The sequence below is a fragment of the Thalassophryne amazonica genome, chromosome 9 (genome assembly GCF_902500255.1).
Source record: "Thalassophryne amazonica chromosome 9, fThaAma1.1, whole genome shotgun sequence".
NCBI classification, from domain to species: domain Eukaryota; kingdom Metazoa; phylum Chordata; class Actinopteri; order Batrachoidiformes; family Batrachoididae; genus Thalassophryne; species Thalassophryne amazonica.
In genome coordinates, this window is record NC_047111.1 from 15,901,289 (window position 1) to 15,922,377 (window position 21,089).

Consider the following 21,089-nt stretch of genomic DNA (forward strand, 5'->3'; position numbering starts at 1 on the left):
TAGATAAACAGGCAGCCAAGTCCACCAGGAACTGTTGTCATTTGCACCTTGTACTATATTCATATATGTGGTATCATTGTAAAGGGGAGTGCTTCAGGGTTAAGGATTTACCACTAGTAGAATTTTCTATCCTGCGTTACGCCACAAAGTTACCCCATTTTGGGGAAATTGAGAATTTCTACCTCTGACCAAATCTTCCTTTACACTTCTGTTCATCATGAAGATCATATAAACCAGTGATATTTTAAACATGGTTAGTCCATAACCTGCCCTCTGACAGATTACTTCACCATGTGCAAGGTCACGGGTTAAAGGTCATGGTTACTGAGGTTACAATTGACGAGTACCATATTTGGCTGTCTGAGATGAGACCAAACATCAAACTAACGTTTATGGCATCTGTCTGAATAATTCCAATCTCACAAATGTTTGGTAGAAGTATAAGTACACGGCAGGTGTGCCACGACAGGGACATGTTGCATGACAGAGTTTCATGTTTCCATGGTAATGGGTCAGGTAGTTAACCATGAGAGGGCCACGTTTCTGACGTTTTTCACAATATGCAGAATAGACAGAGCTCTACTGCTCTGAATAAAGCTATGATGAGACAACAGGAAATAATGCAGAGAGGAAATAAGGGTTTGGGTGATCCATCTCACCCCAAGGGGCGCCCCCAGTGCTCAGTTTCAGCATCACTTGCTATTTCCACACCCGAAAATCGGCAAAGTGGTAGAGGTCAGAGTAAAATGGTCAGTGAGTGGTGAAATTTGGCCAGTTTGTCGATGTGCACTACAGTGTTACTGCATGTTGCCCCCTAGTGGCAGAAAAGGGCATACTTACAACATTGGTCAGGTGTAAAATAGCACTGCTCAGAATGAGATGAGCAGAGAGATGAAACTTACATGGCTAACAACCTGACCTGTTACCATGGTAATGTGAAACTCATGCAACATGTCCCCTGTAGTGGTACGTCTAGGGTATACTTAAACTTCCACCAAACATTTGTGAGATTTGAATTATTCAGAGACAGTTGGCATAAACTTTTATTTTGATGTTTGGTCTCATCTCAGACAGCCAAATATGGTAATTGACTATTGTAACCTCGGTAACCATGACCTTTGACCCCATGTGACACTGCAAATGGTGAAAGGGGTAATCTGTCGTATCAGTCATAGTGGGCAGGTTATGGACTAACCATGTTTAAAATATCACTGGTTTATATGATCTTCATGATGAACAAAAGTGAAAAGGAGGAAGACTTGGTCAGAGATAGAAATTCTCAATTGCACCAAAATGGGGTAACTTTGTGGCATAAGGCAGGATAGAAAATTCTACTAGCGGTAAATCCTTAACCCTGAAGCACTCCCCTTTACGATACCACATATATGAATATAGTCCAAGGTGCAAACGAGAATGACAACTAAGGGGCTTTGATCAGTGACATGTGGTCAGAGGAGGCAGTCAGTCTGTGCCTCACCTGTCATGGAAAGAAAAAATGTAAAATGAAAAAAATAAATGGTTATATTTATCCACTGATTTGTACTATAATGTTATTTTCCTTTTAACTTCACCAGTTTTAGATTTTTTTTTTTTTCAAAATCGCTGAATTTTCACATTTGCTGCTCAAATACTGAGCAGAGACGTGTGATGAGGCAGCAGCCCACCGTGCCTCACCTTGGCTTGTGTAATCACTGGGCAAAGTGCTGGCACGCTGTGCAGTCAGACTGTCTCTGTATGTCAGCATTAAAATGGTCAAACACTTTGGTTGTATGAACTTAAATTCCATAGTTTAGCTGATGTACATAATGTACAGTGTTTTTGTCAACAGCTGTATCTGTAATGTGTTTCCTGTGCTGAACGGCTGCAAAAACGCCCAAGTGAGGCACGCAGTTCTCCTGCCTCATGTTAGGGGGCACTACTGATCCCAGGGATTCTTCTTGGAGCAACTCCTCAGCTGCAGAATAAGTGACAGCAAACTACGAGAGCAGACGATCATTTATCTTTTTCCTCTCACCTGGACTTTCAGAATGGAGGATAACATATCCAAACTGAAACAATTTTGTGAACTGGACTTTCAATCAAAGCAGGAGGTAATAATTAAAGGACAACCAACACCGGAGCTACAGTAGTGTTCAGAATAATAGTAGTGCTATGTGACTAAAAAGATTAATCCAGGTTTTGAGTATAGTTCTTATTGTTACATGGGAAACAAGGTACCAGTAGATTCTCACAAATCCAACAAGACCAAGCATTCATGATATGCACACTCTTAAGGCTATGAAATTGGGCTATTAGTAAAAAAAAAAAAGAAAAGGGTGTTCACAATAATAGTAGCATCTGCTGTTGACGCTACAAACTCAAAACTATTATGTTCAAACTGCTTTTTTAGCAATCCTGTGAATCACTAAACTAGTATTTAGTTGTATAACCACAGTTTTTCATGATTTCTTCACACCTGCGAGGCATTAATTTTGTTGGTTTGAAACCAAGATTTTGCTTGTTTACTAGTGTGCTTGGGGTCATTGTCTTGTTGAAACACCCATTTCAAGGGCATGTCCTCTTCAGCATAAGGCAACATGACTTCTTCAAGTATTTTGACATATCCAAACTGATCCATGATACCTGGTATGCGATATATAGGCCCAACACCATAGTAAGAGAAACATGCCCATGTCATGATGCTTGCACCACCATGCTTCTCTGTCGTCACTGTGAACTGTGGCTTGAATTCAGAGTTTGGGGGTCGTCTCACAAACTGTCTCCGGCCGTTGGACCCAAAAAGAACAATTTTACTCTCATCAGTAAACAACATATTCCTCCATTTCTCTTTAGGCCAGTTTATGTGTTCTTTGGTAAATTGTAACCTCTTCTGCACATGTCTTTTATTTAACAGAAGGACTTTGCAGGGGATTCTTGCAAATAAATTAGCTTCACACAGGCGTCTTCTAACTGTCACAGCAATTACAGGTAACTCCAGACTGTCTTTGATCATCCTGGAGCTGATCATTGGGTGAGCCTTTGCCATTCTGGTTATTCTTCTATCCATTCTGATAGTTGTTTTCCATTTTCTTCCACACGTCTCTGGTTTTTTGTCTATTTTAAACCATTGGAGATCATTGTAGATGAACAGCCTATAATTTTTTGCACCTGCGTATAAGTTTTCCCCTCTCCAATCAACTTTTTAATCAAACTACACTGTTCTTCTGAACAATGTCTTGAACGTCCCATTTTCCTCAGGCTTTCAAAGAGAAAAGCATGTTCAACAGGTGCTGGCTTCATCCTTAAATAGAGGACACCTGATTCACACCTGTTTGTTCCACAAAATTGACGAACTCACTGACTGAAAGTAGCACTACTATTATTGTGAACACCCCATTTTCTACTTTTGTTTTTTTTTTTACTAATAGCCCAATTTCATAGCCTTAAGAGTGTGCATATCATAAATGCTTGGTCTTGTTGGATTTGCGAGAATCTACTGAATCTACTGGTACCTTGTTTCCCATGTAAGAATAAGAAATATACTCAAAACCTGGATTAATCTTTTTAGTCACAATTAATCTTTTTAGTCACATAGCACTACTATTATTCTGAACATTACTGTAAAAGGTTTGTTTCAGACAACAGAAGAGCCGCTCTCTTTTCAAATGGTGCAGGACACACTAAAGTCTGGCTGTGTGGACGTTCAGCAAGAAACTGCCTTTTTCTGCTTTTCCTGCCTTCTTTTTTCCAATTGTGACAATGTCTGGACTCAGATGGGATATTCTGACCTGAAGAATTTACAAAGATGTGTCATCACAGAGGAGCGGTCGACCACTGAGATTCAAAGCCAGAAAAGGTTCTCACTAAAGTGGTGAATGATCTTCTGTTTGCAATGTATTCAGACACCACTATGGTTCTTGTGCTGTTAAATCTCAGTGCTGCATTTGATACCGTGGATTATCATATTCTACTTGATAGGCTGGAAAATCATTTTGGGATTACTGGGAGTGCCCTTGCATGGTTGACGTCATACTTGACCAGTCGTTCTCACTGTTTTGTACAGTAACACTACCTCTAACTTTAGTGACATGAAATTTGGGGTTCCGCAGGGGTCCGTCTTAGGCCCCCTGCTTTTCTCCCTTTATATAGCACCCCTTGGGCACATATTGCGGCGTTTTGGGATTACCTTTCACTGGTATGCTGATGATACTCAGTTATACTTGCCGATAACTGCTGGTAATCTCATTCACATAAAATCCTTAGAAGATTGCCTTGCATCAGTGAGAAGTTGAATGTCTAGAAACGTCCTACTTTTAAACTCTGATAAGACTGAAATGATGGTTCTTGGTCCAGTGAGACATCAGCATCAATCTGACCAGTTAATGCTTAGCCTGGGCGCGTGTGTCATACATCACACTGACAAAGTGAGGAACCTTGGGGTAATTTTTGGTCCTACATTGTCCTTTGACCTCCACATTAGAGATATTACGAGGACTGCTTTTTTCCACCTGTGACATACAGTAGTGTTCAGAATAATAGTAGTGCTATATGACTAAAAAGATTGTTCCAGGTTTTGAGTATATTTCTTATTGTTACATGGGAAACAAGGTACCAGTAGATTGAGTAGATTCTCACAAATCCAACAAGACCAAGCATTCATGATATGCACACTCTTAAGGCTATAAAATTGGGCTATTACAATAATAGTAGCATCTGCTGTTGATGCTACAAACTCAAAACTATTATGTTCAAAGTGCGTTTTTAGCAATCCTGTGAATCACTAAACTAGTATTTAGTTGTATAACCACAGTTTTTCATGATTTCTTCACATCTGCGAGGCATTAATTTTGTTGGTTTGGAACCAAGATTTTGCTTGTTTACTAGTGTGCTTGGGGTCATTGTCTTGTTGAAACACCCATTTCAAGGGCATGTCCTCTTCAGCATACGGCAACATGACCTCTTCAAGTATTTTGACATATCCAAACTGATCCATGATACCTGGTATGCGATATATAGGCCCAACACCATAGTAGGAGAAACATGCCCATATCATGATGCTTGCACCACCATGCTTCACTGTCTTCACTGTGAACTGTGGCTTGAATTCAGAGTTTGGGGGTCGTCTCACAAACTGTCTGCGGCCCTTGGACCCAAAAAGAACAATTTTACTCCCATCAGTCCACAACATATTACTCCATTTCTCTTTAGGCCAGTTGATGTGTTCTTTGGCAAATTGTAACCTCTTCTGCACGTCTTTTATTTAACAGAGGGACTTTGCGGGGGATTCTTGCAAATAAATTAGCTTCACACAGGCGTCTTCTAACTGTCACAGCACTTACAGGTAACTCCAGACTGTCTTTGATCATCCTGGAGCTGATCAATGGGTGAGCCTTTGCCATTCTGGTTATTCTTCTATCCATTTTGATGGTTGTTTTCCATTTTCTTCCATGCATCTCTGTTTTTTTTTTTTTTTTTTTTTGTCCATTTTAAAGCATTGGAGATCATTGTAGATGAACAGCCTATAATGTTTTGCACCTGGGTATAGGTTTTCCCCTCTCCAATCAACTTTTTATTCAAACTACGCTGTTCTTCTGAACAATGTCTTGAACGTCCCATTTTCCTCAGGCTTTCAAAGAGAAAAGCATGTTCAACAGGTGCTGGCTTCATCCTTAAATAGGGGACACCTGATTCACACCTGTTTGTTCCACAAAACTGACGAACTCACTGACTGAATGCCACGCTACTATTATTGTGAACACCCCCTTTTCTACATTTTTTTTTCTTTTCTTTACTAATAGCCCAATTTCATAGCCTTAAGAGTGTGCATATCATGAATGCTTGGTCTTGTTGGATTTGTGAGAATCTTCTGAATTTACTGGTACCTTGTTTCCCATGTAACAATAAGAAATATACTCAAAACCTGGATTAATCTTTTTAGTCACATAGCACTACTATTCTTCTGAACACTACTGTATAGCAAAGATTCTAACCATCCTGTCTATGGCTGATGCTGAGACCATGATCCATGCGTTTATCTCTTCTAGATTGGACTACTGCAATGTTCTATTTTCTGGTTTACCGCAGTCTAGCATTAGGGGTCTCCAATTGGTTCAAAATGCTGCAACCAGACTTTTGACACGAAGCAGAAAGTTTGACCACATTACACCCATTTTGGTGTCTCTTCACTGGCTTCCTGTATCAGTGAGATCAGATTTTAAGGTTCTGCTACTAGTCTATAAAATCGTTCATGGACTGGCACCTCCCTACCTAGCTGACCTAATTAAACCTTATGTACCGGCCCGGCTTTGCGTTCTCAGGGTGCAAGACTACTTTGTGTCCCTAGGGTGAATAAAAAGTCTGCAGGTCATAGATCTTTCTCTTATCGTGCCCCTGTTCTGTGGAATGATCTCCCTGCATCAATAAAACAGTCAGATTCTGTGGAGACTTTCAAGTCCAGACATAAGATGCACTTATTTTCCCTTTCATATGGCTAGCATACTGGCATAGTATAGTTCTATGCTTTTTACTCTTTTCATTCATTTTATTATTAAACGGAGTGTGTCGCGGCCTCAACTTTACCTAAACTCTGGGTCTTCTAGTGAAGCTCAGGGCTAGTGGCTGGCGATCACCTCAGTATTTCCTGTTTTTCTTGTTGTTTAATGCAGACAAATTATATTGTATATATGTATATATATATATATATATGTTATACTGGCCTTTAATCCCCTATTGCTCCTGGTGTGTAGTGAGCGCCTTGTGTGGCAGCACCCTGACATCGGGGTGAATGTGAGGCATAATTGTAAACACTATGAGCATCTGATGCAGATGGAAAAGCACTATATAAATGCAGTCCATTTACCTTCCTGTCCTGTGCACCAACAGCATTTCCTGTGTATTCCTTTTGTGAATTGTTCTGTAATTTATGTCTGTATCATGACCCAAGCAGAGGGTCGCCGTTTGAGTCTGGTCTGCTTGAGGTTTCTTCCTCAGAGGGAGTTTTTCCTTACCACTGCTGCTCTGGGGGTTGGTAAGGTTAGACCTTACTTGTGTGAAGCACCTTGAGGCAACTCTGTTGTGATTTGGCCCTATATAAATGAAAATAAATTGAAATTGAAATTGATAAGGCTCCAAACATACAGTTGGAACAGGACTGATGAAGGACGACTTTCTCCCGTGGCAGTGATATCCACTAAGACAGAGAGACCTTTAAAACTGAAGGTAGACTTCTACAAACAAGTCATCAATGCTTTTGTTGTGAAGGAGCGGCACATGGACTTCATTTATAACTAAAGGTAAGACCATAATAATGTTTTTTAATTAAATGTGCTTCTTTGTGTGCTAGTCTGTACGTGTAAAGAATGCTGATATGATATTTTAAACATAACCTGTTAACTGCTGCCAATCAAACAGTGAATAAGCTGCTCTGTGGCCTTCATGTGTTTGTAAATCTGATTGTGATGAAATCAGTGCCTCACCAACCATCAACCTCACCGCACATCACTGGTTTCAATTATGCTGAAACTGGGGAGAGCTGACATTTGCTGTTTGGTATGATAAGTATGAATGCTGCGAAAATGGAAGGTTGATTGGACAAATATTTTTGGAAATTAGAATCACCTTTATTGTCATTGTAATTTGAATTACAGCAAGATTTGAGTGCAACTCCAAAAAGGTGCTTTCTGTGGTGCAAGTAATTTTTAGCCAAATAAAAGATAGTGAAATTTAACAGTAAATTATTCCGAGTATATGTACAACTAAAAGCAATTTTCGCTAGCCAGTAAACTATGGACATTGTGCTGCAATGCACCACGGGGTTTGGGGTTTTAGATGTTATTGTGTGTTAGTTTAACAGTGTTGTTGGTGTTATTGATTTATTGTGTTTTTGTAGTTCAGTTGGTTTAGTCAGTTTAGTTAAGTGTCATGTTGCCAATACTGAGTCAAATATGTATTGTCTTTGATGCCTTCTGCCACTGTCTCTGTGTCTTCATGTCTAAAATTAGAAGCACCTGCTTGTGGCAGAATGCAGAAACGACAAAGCTTTCAGTGCATGCATGTCTGTAACTTTGATCAAGGAGAAACTGTGGAGAACTGATATTTGCCATTTGCTATGCTTATGTATATGATAATAGTGTGTGTATATGATAACAAGAACCTAAACAACTTAGAAAAGCATATTAACATTTAAAAAAAATACATCATTAACAAGAAATAAAAGGGTTGAGTTGCTCTTTAAAAACAGTTGAGGCCTAAGCAGTTTTTTTGTTGGGAAAGTGTAGTGACACGGACCCACAACAGGGGGAGTAAATGATCGGACAATGAAAGAGTCGAATATGAACACTTTACTGTTGTGAAAGAGCACAACCAAAACACAGAGGATCACAGAATTTATGAAAACAGTCAATCCACAAACGTGACGTGTGGGCAGGCTCGAGGATAGAAGACGTCTGTCCTGAGAAGAACCGGAACCACACGATTTCCTCCGCCACCGAACCTGGAGAATACTGGAGCCGCCAAGTCCCGAGTCCCCAGGTGGCCACCGTCTCCGAATGTTGGATCTGGTACTGCTGGCGAGGAGCAAAAACAGTAAGACTGTTAGTTACTGTTACACCCAGTAACAACAATGGTGGGGATTCCACCTCCACCTCTAACACACACTCGTGCAACTCCTGTCTAACCACTTATCTGGTTGGGGTGTGAAGCGAAGCAGTCGCTGATCACACCAAACGCCAATCCCAAAGATAAGGAACACCACAGGAAAGCGGCTGCAAAAAGAATTCAGACTAAGACACAGTTTAGTGTTAAGGCTGAGAATATTACCTTCACAGGTAGATGATATCTCAGCAATGAGGTGGCGATGACGTCCGGTTTTTATGGAGTGGAATGATGTAGTGAAGATGGATGACGGCTGGCATGAGATAATGAGTGACAGCTGTCACCCCCAGCTGTGTCCGTGGCGGCAGCGCCCTCTCGTGCCTGAAGTCCGCACTTCAGGCAGGGCGCCCTCTGGTGGTGGGCCAACAGTACCTCCTCTTCTGGCGGCCCACACAACATTTTTTTTCTGTGCAGATATTTTAATGGTTACATACTATTTGTGACGAAACTCGTTATGTGAAAGTGGCATCAGTTTGACAGCATCATCAGCTGACTTTGGACTGCTGATTAATTAGGGGTTTCTAATGACCAAGAAAAGTTAAATTAACCGTCTACATTGCTGCAAATGGGGAAAAAAAAATCCTAATTATACATCATCTTTGTTTTCCAATTTGATATTTTTAAAATTGGCAGGCTATTTTTGATTGTTTTTAATTTGCAGGCAGTTAAATTAATATGAGTAATTGAGTTTTAAAAAAAAGGTCAGTTTATTCCTGTAATCTGACCAAGATGCACGACATAGAAAAAAACTAACAATGGACCCAGAATCTTACCCTGTGGAACCTCAGTTCTCTGATGACAATTCAGAAATACTGGTACTTCACAAGGCCAAACCTTACACAGCCCCGGAGCAAGCACAGAGGCCACCATGGTCAGGAGAAACTGCTTCTGGATGAAACCTCAAGCAGACCAGACTCAGTGGAGTGACCATCTGCTTCAGCCATGCTAACAAAAACAGAAGAAAGCACAACAAAGAATTGTCACACATACTGTTGGGTATTTTCTCCTTTTACCTTAGGTTTTACTGCCAAATCATACTGTGGTGGCGGTACATCGTCATCCTCTGGTAGAGGAGATAAAGGTCTCTTTGCCACCGACGATCCAGCCGGCGGTGATTGTTGAGGCTGTTCTGGCTCTCTGTGCTGAATTATCACATCTTCTTCTGCCTTACCTACAGCTTTCTTTTTCCTTGCTTTCTCTAATCGTCGCTTCTCTGCTCCTTTCTGTCTGTTCTCTGCTTCCTCCTCCCAAAATGCCACTAAATCTGCCCCTACTTTCTGCATCTTTTTCTCATCACCTTTATGTTCCCGTTCTAACTCCTTCTTCAGCTTTTGTATGCTGATCAGGTTCAGTCGTCCGTCAAAGTCATGTTTATTTATCCAGGTCTCCAATTTCTTTGTTGCTTTTGGATTTTTTGCCTCCATAACTTTCCAGTCGTCAGTTGATAAATTTTCCTTATTTTTAGACGTCTTACCCCCCATTTTTATTATCCCTTGTTATAATTTGGACTTCAGACGGGGGCACACCTAGGGTGTTCTAAATCTGAAGTTTTCACACTTTCTTTGGACGTGACAATTAATTTGCCGTCGTGTGGTTGATTCCTTTCACCTCCCCGTAGGAAGCGGAATCACTTGCCTCTGCTTCCACACGCACGGTTGTCACTAACGTTGTCCAAAGTATTACACTTTCACACAGTTATTTACACTTGCGCAAAACACTATTTACACATAGAAACACTCCTAATAATCGTACGCGTATTCTTATGTCAGGGGAGCTCGCCCTCCCGTGAAATTTAACTAATGTCCTGCATTAGGGGACTCCGCCGTCCCTGCCAAATTTAACTACCTTTTTACAGTGCACATATTTCTACCCGGGATTTCCTTTACGTATTAAAACAGAGGAGTCCGTATCCTCCTTCCGGAATTTAACTACTTGCGTCCCTCGCAACCGTAGAGGAGTCCGCCCTCCTTACAGAGTTTAACTGTGTTTCATTAACAGACGATTCTGTATCATCGCTTACGGAGTTTAACTGTTTTATGTGATCACTTTTATCCCCTACCGGTACGCGTATATAAACAGAGGAGTCCGCACCCTCCTTACAGAGTTTAACTGCTTTGCATTAACAGACGATTCTGTATCATCGCTTGCGGAATTTAACTGTTTATGTGATCTGATCACCACTCACTCAGTACTGTTTACAAAGAAATTTTACTCACTGACTCGACTTCCTGTCTGTCTTCTTCGGGAAAATCTCGTCAACCAGACGATGCCAACGGTGGTCGACAATTGCAGACACGATCAATCGATCGATCAGACCTTGGCCAAGGATTTACGTCTGGACTTGACGACCTCCGCCGGACACCTCCGGTGTTGTTGAGATCCCGGACGTAGCCCCCAGTCAATGTTGGGTATTTTCTCCTCCAAACATTTTTTAAAACCTTTAACAAGACAAACAGAGTCAAGAAACACCAGTGAGACAGAAAATCAAATATTACGCGCGGAGTGCGGCCAGGCTGTACACCAAGGCTACACTAAAGTCTGGCCTGCTTTTCCGCTCTTTTTATTAAGAGACGCCCTCATCACATAAACAAGAAACTTGTCCTAAGGGTGGGGGTAATGACGCAAGACAAGTTTCTTCCCATAACATAAACGCATACGTCAAGTGCAGCTGTAAGGAAGAACACTTCAGGTCAGCACATCTCGTTCGTCTGTTGCAGGTATCAGCTGTTCTGCATCTGCCTGAAGTGTCCTGTCTTCCACACTCCTTCACACTAAACACCACATCACAATAGTCAAAACGTTCTCTTGCTCCCAGTCGTTAGAGGCTGCGAAAACAAAGTTATGTTATAACAATAAGTACATCCAGTCCTTCATTCCCAGCTCAGATTGACCCCAGAGTGCTAAAACAAAATTGAATTCTCAGGATTGCATTAAGACAGGTGCAAAACAGCACATCTCCGTTCTCATGAGAAAGAAGACAAAGCTAAAACAAGGTTGAATAACACGTACGTTCTCAGGGTGAAGTGCAAAACAGCACAACACCGTTCTCATGAGAAAGAAGACAAAGCTAAACAAGGTTGAATAACACATACATTCTCAGGGTGAAGTGCAAAACAGCACAACACCGTTCTCATGAGAAAGAAGACAAATGTACAAACGTTTAACAGTGATAACATATATACAAAATCTTTAACATTCCCCTCCTGTTTATCGCCTGTTAAACATACAGTAGGCATCACTCAGCTTAGCACTTCTTTTCGAGATTTTCACTAAGAGGTTCATCATGGTATGTTTTCTCTATAGGCTTACACCCCAGAGGTGATGTCATCATTGTCACCATCATCGGTGTCTGGGTCATCATACTTCCATTGGTCTGGGTACAGGTCAGGAGAGCCATCGTCCTCCTTGTCGTCATCTGTCCCCAGAAGTGGATATGATGCTGGACCCCCTCCTGGTCCTGGACTTATTGCTGTGGTTATCATTCTATTTACAAGGCCTCGGAGACATGGAATACAACAACATCCACACAATGTTAGAATTGCAGCAAATACTGCTATAGACACTAATAGTGAAGAAATCAAAGACCTCCATTTTCCCATCCCTTCCAGCCACCAATCCCAGCCTTCGGTGTTTACTCCACTGTGCTCTTTCATCTTCCTGTTCAACGTTCTCAGCCCGTCAATGGCTTGAGTGAGACTGCCGTCTGCAGCTGTGTTGTTGGGAATGAATGTGCAGCATTGTTCTCCGAACATGGCACAAACACCTCCTTTCTCTGCCAACAACATATCCAGAGCAATGCGATTCTGGAAGGCCATAAGGGACGTGGCTTCTAACTGTGAATGGACAGCCTTAAATCCTTCCTCAGTCCAATTTCCTAATTTCTGTACATTGTAGTGGATGTAGTTTATTCTGTCCACGTTTTTATTAATGGAGCACCACCAACAGATGGAAGATTCGAATCCAGCTGCTATTTGATTAACCAGTTTATACTCGTCAGGCACTCCCCTGGGGACTCCTATTGCGTCAATATATGTTGGATTTCCCACTCCTTTCCAATCTCTTTTCACTCTATGTCTGGCTACGTCTTTCTGCCAATCTTCAGGAATAAGAGAGGCTGCATATGTCGTAACGTCTTCAGGGGTCATGCGAGAGGTCCCGGGTTCAAATCCCGGACGAGCCCCCAGTCAATGTTGGGTATTTTCTCCTCCAAACATTTTTTAAAACCTTTAACAAGACAAACAGAGTCAAGAAACACCAGTGAGACAGAAAATCAAATATTACGCGCGGAGTGCGGCCAGGCTGTACACCAAGGCTACACTAAAGTCTGGCCTGCTTTTCCGCTCTTTTTATTAAGAGACGCCCTCATCACATAAACAAGAAACTTGTCCTAAGGGTGGGGGTAATGACGCAAGACAAGTTTCTTCCCATAACATAAACGCATACGTCAAGTGCAGCTGTAAGGAAGAACACTTCAGGTCAGCACATCTCGTTCGTCTGTTGCAGGTATCAGCTGTTCTGCATCTGCCTGAAGTGTCCTGTCTTCCACACTCCTTCACACTAAACACCACATCACAATAGTCAAAACGTTCTCTTGCTCCCAGTCGTTAGAGGCTGCGAAAACAAAGTTATGTTATAACAATAAGTACATCCAGTCCTTCATTCCCAGCTCAGATTGACCCCAGAGTGCTAAAACAAAATTGAATTCTCAGGATTGCATTAAGACAGGTGCAAAACAGCACATCTCCGTTCTCATGAGAAAGAAGACAAAGCTAAAACAAGGTTGAATAACACGTACGTTCTCAGGGTGAAGTGCAAAACAGCACAACACCGTTCTCATGAGAAAGAAGACAAAGCTAAACAAGGTTGAATAACACATACATTCTCAGGGTGAAGTGCAAAACAGCACAACACCGTTCTCATGAGAAAGAAGACAAATGTACAAACGTTTAACAGTGATAACATATATACAAAATCTTTAACACATACAAAGTCAGAAATGTTGCAGCTAAACATCCATCCATCCATCCATTTTCTTCCGCTTTATCCGGAGTCGGGTCCCCCGGAGGAGCTGGGGGAGGTGTGTGTGGATCAGGAAGTCTGGGCGGCTTTGCTTGAGCTGCTGCCCCCGCGGCCCGACTCCGGATAAAGCGGAAGAAAATGGATGCAGCTAAACAACCACGCACATACAGTGGGGCCAAAAAGTATTTAGTCAGCCCCTGATTGTGCAAGTTCTCCTACTTAGAAAGATGAGAGAGGTCTGTAATTTTCGTCATAGGTACACTTCAATTTTGAGAGACAAAATGAGAAAAAAAATCCAGGAAATCACATTGTTGAATTTTTAAAGAATTTATTTGTAAATTATGGTGGCGGCAGCCGGTCTGCTTTGTCTAAGCCTGATCCCGTCAGATCTCAGAAGCTAAGCAGTGCGGCATCTGGTTAGTACTTGGATGGGAGACCTCTTTGGAACACCAGCGGCTGTGTGTTTCTCCAGGTAAAACTGGAGTTGCGTCAGGAAGGGCATCCGGTGTAAAACTTGTGCCAAATACCAGTGCGGATCTGGCTCTATCCGCTGTGGCGACCCCCCCCCCCCCCCCCCCCAAAAAAAAAACGGGAGCAGCTGAATGGACAACAACATTTGTAAATTATGGTGGACAATAAGTATTTGGTCACCCACAAACAAGCAAGATTTCTGGCTCTCACAGACCTGTAACTTCTTCTTAAGAAGCTCTTCTGTCCTCCACGTGTTACCTATATTAATAGCATCTGTTGGAACTCGTTATCTGTATAAAAGACACCTGTCCACAGCCTCAAACAGTCAGACTCCAAACTCAACCATGGCCAAGACCAAAGAGCTGTCGAAGGACACCAGGAAGAAAATTGTAGATGTGCACCAGGCTGGGAAGAGTGAATCTACAAGGTCTGTGAGAAAAGTATCGTACCTTTTTATTTTTTTCAAAAACTATATGGATTTGATTCATATGTTTTTACGTCAGCCAAGCTTGAACCTTCATGCGCATGCATGAGTTTTTCCACGCCTGTCGGTCGCATCATTCGCCTGTGGGCAGGCTTTGAGTGAGCACTGCTCCACCCCTCTTGTCGTTGTTTCATTGCGAGGAAATGGCGGAATGATTTGGGCTTTTTTCCATCAGAATTTTTTCAGAAACTGTTAGAGACAGTCAGCTGGAAACCATTCGAAAAAGTTATCTGCTTTCGGTGAAAATTTTACGGGCTTCACAGAGAATAAGGAGTGTTACTACAGCTTTAAGGACACCCCACAATGGCGCATGGCTCGCCACGCTCCGAGCCGCCATCGAGAGGCAGAAAACACCACATCATTTATAAACGGATGGCTGTGTGGAGCCGGGACCGTCATGTGCAATTTCTCTGGTTATCACAAGAGCTGGACATCAGCCATTTTCCGGCAGATTTCACTTTTAACAAGAGATGTTGTCATGGAAATCCGCGCGGTGGCTTCGCGCATCACGACCGATTTGCTGATGAAGCGAGACAAAGGAACACCTCCGTTTCGGAGTGTTAAAGGACAAGTTGGGACATGCCTATCTCGGCTTTCAATGCTTACCAGCCCAGTGAGTATAAGAGAAATTGTGGAGAGCTGGGCATGCCCCAACTTGTCTCCTGGCACTCCGAAACGGAGGTGTTCCTTTGTCTCGCTCGATCAGCGAATCGGTCCTGACGCGCAAAGCCTCCGCGCGGCTTTCCATGACAAAATCTCTTGTTAAAAGTGAAATCTGCCGGAAAATGGCTGAAGACTTACAGGAAACGTTTGACCTCTGTCATTGCCAACAAAGATTATGTTACAAAGTATTGAATTGAACTTTTGTTATTGACCAAATACTTATTTTCCACCATAATTTACAAATAAATTCTTTAAAAATTCTACAATGTGATTTCCTGGATTTTTTTTTTCTCATTTTGTCTCTCACAGTTGAAGTGTACCTATGATGAAAATTACAGACCTCTCTCATCTTTCTAAGTAGGAAAACTTGCACAATCAGGGACTGACTAAATACTTCTTGGCCCCACTGTACGAAACTTAACAAAAGACACCCAAAGGGTGTAGATCAAAGTCTCAGAAATTGGAAGATGGCTGCTGAGTTGGTTATCAAAGCTACATCAGTCAAAGAAGGAACAGTCTCCAGAATTAATCCGGTAGGTGTTTCAGAAGTCCTCTTTCCACAGTGTTCCCTGTCGATTTCACATCACATGCCTGGAGGGATCTCAGAGGATCAGGTGCATGGCTGATGAACAGGAGGTTCACTTCTCCATCAGCAGCTTTTCCTCAAACCAAGAAAAAAAAGGAGAAATCAATCAGCAACACCAAAATCTTGATGTGCTGAAAGAGTCAAACACTTGGAGAACTTCCCCCAGAATGTGGATGTGATGGGACTTTGTCCAAAGCTACAAACATCTGTCCACACCGGTCATGTAAGTTTTATTTTTAACACTTTTTGTGCTGAAACTTCAGTGGAGACATTTGTGATTTTTCAGGTTTATATCAGAATATTAAAATTGTCTTAAATGTTCTCCACAAAACTTGAGGTGGCCTCATGATGACCTCGGACAGGTTTAACGTAGGACACATTTCAGTCCTAATGTCGCCAACTTTCCATGATTGATTGATGAAGTTCAGGGTTGGGTTTGAGAATTGATAAAGCAATGAATCAAACACTGAAAGGACAAAAGCAGGACATTACTGGGAGGACGTTACCTCATCCTGATGAATGATTAGTGGGCTGAAATCACTGTTTGACGAGATTAGCTTCGGTTATGATTTGAGGATTGCATGCGATCTTGTGCAGGAGATAATTCCACATCCAGCAGATAGCTGCTGTTATCTGAGCTGAATTATTATGACTTTATACACAGCGTCCCAGCGTTTATCTGTCTTCTGTCCCTCAGATGCTGGACTCTGCACTCGAGAGCCGATCCCTCCAAGGCCTGAGATAAGATATCTCTCAAGTGCACGAGTGTGAAAGTCAGAGAAGCAGCCGCCAGTTTTTCTGCTTAAAACACAACCTGTCTCTTAAGTCGTGGGTTCACATCCCTTACTTACATTTACACTGAAGCAGTTCTGTCTGTTGCTTCAGTGTTTGCAGCTTTATGGTTCAGCGGCACCAAAAAGTGAACTCTAGGCCCAGCTTCCCTGTGCATTCTGGGAAACTGCAACTCAAATTTCATGACCTTTTGTTTGTTTGTGTGCCGTTCCTTTTCTGTTAAAAATTCCTTCCAAAAAAACCCGCTCTAGACCCTCGTCCCTGTTTATTTCCCCTGTAAAGGCTGTCTGTCATTCATTCAAGTGCATCGGTACTGCGGCTTGGAATGAGTTACCGAGTCCTGTTTGGCCACTTGAATCCAAAGGTGCTTTTAAACAGTGCTAAGAACTTTTTATTTGATCAGTTTTATCACCAGTCACTAAATCCTTTTTTTTATGTTTTAATTTCATGTATTTTGGTTTTATGTATTGTCCAATTATTATTATTGGTTCAAAATGCCGCTGCATGACTTCTGACAGGAACAAGAGAGAAAGAGAGAGAACACATGACTCCTGTTCTGACCTCACTTCAGTGGCTGCCTGTATATTTTAGGGTTCATTTTAAAATTCTTTTGTTTGTTGTTAAATCTCTTCATAGTGTTACCCAGCCTTATCTCTCTGAGCTTCTTCATCCTTATGTACTGTGTCGGTCTCTCAGGTCAGCTGACCAGCTGCTCCTAGAAGTACCAATATTCAGAAGGAACCTCAGAGGGGATGGGGCTTTTCTCAGTTGTTGCTCCTAAAACAGTGGAACAGTTTGCCCTTGTCTGTTAGAGAGGCTGCTGCACTGCCCACTTTTAAACTTCATTTAAAAACCTATTTTTTCTCTTTGGCTTTCGGCCACAGCAAGGCTTAATCTTACATTGTATTTCTTAATTCATTTATTTAAATGTATGTTTTAATGTACTCAGCTCAACTTTATTTATAAAGCACTTTTGAACAGCAAAAACTGAAACAAAGTGCTGTAGATAAAGGTCATAAAAACAAAACAACCCAAAAACAATAAAAACAGCAATAAACAAGCAAAAACAATCAAAAAAGCCAATGAATAAAAGTGGGTTTTAAGGTTGGTTTTAAAAACAGACAGTGAAGTGTCCTCCCTAATGTGCAAAGGTAAACCATTCCAAATATTTGGAGCTGCAACAGAAAATGCTCGATCCCCTCTGAGCGTTCGCTTAGACCTTGGTACCTCAAGGAGCAGATGATCAGTTGACCAGTGGCACCGTGCAGGGCCGTAGAGGTGAAGTAGCTCAGAAAGGTAGGGCAGGGTGAAGCCATTTAAAGGTTTAAAAACAAATAATCGTATCTTAAAATTAACTCTAAAATGCACAGGCAGCCAGTGAAGGGAAGCCAGGATGAGTGTAATGTGCTCCCTCTTTCGTACTCCCTGTTCTGTGGAATGATCTCCCTGCGTCAATAAAACAGTCAGGTTCTGTAAAGACTTTCTAGTCCAGACTTAAGACGCATTTATTTTCCCTTTCATATGGCTAGCATACTGGCATAGTATAGTTCTACGCTTTTCACTCTTTTAATTCATTTTATTAGGAAACGGGGTGTGCTGTGACCTCAACTTTAGTGAAGCTCAGGGCTAGTGGCCAGCGATCACCTTCGTATTTCTTCTGTTTTTCTTGTTGTTTAATGCTGGCAAATTATAAATAATACTGTATTTGTTGTCTTTCTGATGCCTGATTCTGTTTTTTCTCTCAGTTTAAGGTGCAGCTCCATCCAGAGATGGGTGTGGTATTTGTGCTGGAGACCCTCCTCTCCTGTGCACCAACAGCATTTCCTGTAAATTTGTTTTGTGAATTGTTCTGTAATTTGTGTCTGTATGTCTGTATCATGGCCCAAGCAGAGGGTCACCCCTTTGAGTCTGGTCTGCTTGAGGTTTCTTCCTCAGACGGAGTTTTTCCTTACCACTGTTGCTCTGGGGGTTAGTAAGGTTAGACCTTACTTGTGTGAAGCGCCTTGAGGCAACTCTTGTGATTTGGCTCTCACTGCGGTATTGTATCACTTCCTGTTCCGGAGCACAGCGGTGTTTTTCTGTATCTGTTAGCTGTTTAATCTGCGCAGTTAGATTGATCTAGTTATCTAGATTACGATTTGTTTCCCAGTGTAATCTTTACATGCCTTAACTAAAGCACTCCTTCTGCTGAATCACCTCTAAATTATTTACACATTATTCACTTTGCGTGTTTTTAGGAATCCGCTAGCTTAGCGTAGCTACTAGCTCTTAGCCGATTTAGCATGGCGGCTTCTCCTGTCTCTCCCGCACTTTTCTGCTCTGGGTGTGAAATGTTTAGTTATTCCTCGGCCTCCTTTAGCAGTAACGGTACTTGTAATAAGTGTAGCTTATTCGTAGCTTTGGAGGCCAGGCTGGGCGAATTGGAGACTCGGCTCCACACCGTGGAAAATTCTACAGCTAGCCAGGCCCCTGTAGTCGGTGCGGACCAAGGTAGCTTAGCCACCGTTAGTTACCCCCTGGCAGATCCCGAGCAGCCGGGAAAGCAGGCCGACTGGGTGACTGTGAGGAGGAAGCGTAGCCCTAAACAGAAGCCCCGTGTACACCGCCAACCCGTTCACATCTCTAACCGTTTTTCCCCACTCGACGACACACCCGCCGAGGATCAAACTCTGGTTATTGGCGACTCTGTTTTGTGAAATGTGAAGTTAGCGACACCAGCAACCATAGTCAATTGTCTTCCGGGGGCCAGAGCAGGCGACATTGAAGGAAATTTGAAACTGCTGGCTAAAGCTAAGCATAAATTTGGTAAGATTGTAATTCACGTCGGCAGTATTGACACCCGGTTACGCCAATCGGAGGTCACTAAAATTAACATTAAATCGGTGTGTAACTTTGCAAAAACAATATCGGACTCTGTAGTTTTCTCTGGGCCCCTCCCCAATCAGACCGGGAGTGACATGTTTAGCCGCATGTTCTCCTTGAATTGCTGGCTGTCTGAGTGGTGTCCAAAAAATGAGGTGGGCTTCATAGATAATTGGCAAAGCTTCTGGGGAAAACCTGGTCTTGTTAGGAGAGACGGCATCCATCCCACTTTGGATGGAGCAGCTCTCATTTCTAGAAATCTGGCCAATTTTCTTAAATCCTCCAAACCGTGACTATCCAGGGTTGGGACCAGGAAGCAGAGTTGTAGTCTTACACACCTCTCTGCAGCTTCTCTCCCCCTGCCATCCCCTCATTACACCATCCCCGTAGAGACGGTGCCTGCTCCCAGACTACCAATAACCAGCAAAAATCTATTTAAGCATAAAAATTCAAAAAGAAAAAATAATATAGCACCTTCAACTGCACCACAGACTAAAACAGTTAAATGTGGTCTATTAAACATTAGGTCTCTCTCTTCTAAGTCCCTGTTGGTAAATGATATAATAATTGATCAACATATTGATTTATTCTGCCTTACAGAAACGTGGTTACAGCAGGATGAATATGTTAGTTTAAATGAGTCAACACCCCCGAGTCACACTAACTGTCAGAATGCTCGTAGCACGGGCCGGGGCGGAGGATTAGCAGCAATCTTCCATTCCAGCTTATTAATTAATCAAAAACCCAGACAGAGCTTTAATTCATTTGAAAGCTTGACTCTTAGTCTTGTCCATCCAAATTGGAAGTCCCAAAAACCAGTTTTATTTGTTATTATCTATCGTCCACCTGGTCGTTACTGTGAGTTTCTCTGTGAATTTTCAGACCTTTTGTCTGACTTAGTGCTTAGCTCAGATAAGATAATTATAGTGGGCGATTTTAACATCCACACAGATGCTGAGAATGACAGCCTCAACACTGCATTTAATCTATTATTAGACTCTATTGGCTTTGCTCAAAAAGTAAATGAGTCCACCCACCACTTTAATCATATCTTAGATCTTGTTCTGACTTATGGTATGGAAATAGAAGACTTAACAGTATTCCCTGAAAACTCCCTTCTGTCTGATCATTTCTTAATAACATTTACATTCACTCTGATGGACTACCCAGCAGTGGGGAATAAGTTTCATTACACTAGAAGTCTTTCAGAAAGCGCTGTAACTAGGTTTAAGGATATGATTCCTTCTTTATGTTCTCTAATGCCATATACCAACACAGTGCAGAGTAGCTACCTAAACTCTGTAAGTGAGATAGAGTATCTCGTCAATAGTTTTACATCCTCATTGAAGACAACTTTGGATGCTGTAGCTCCTCTAAAAAAGAGAGCTTTAAATCAGAAGTGCCTGACTCCGTGGTATAACTCACAAACTCGTAGCTTAAAGCAGATAACCCGTAAGTTGGAGAGGAAATGGCGTCTCACTAATTTAGAAGATCTTCACTTAGCCTGGAAAAAGAGTCTGTTGCTCTATAAAAAAGCCCTCCGTAAAGCTAGGACATCTTTCTACTCATCACTAATTGAAG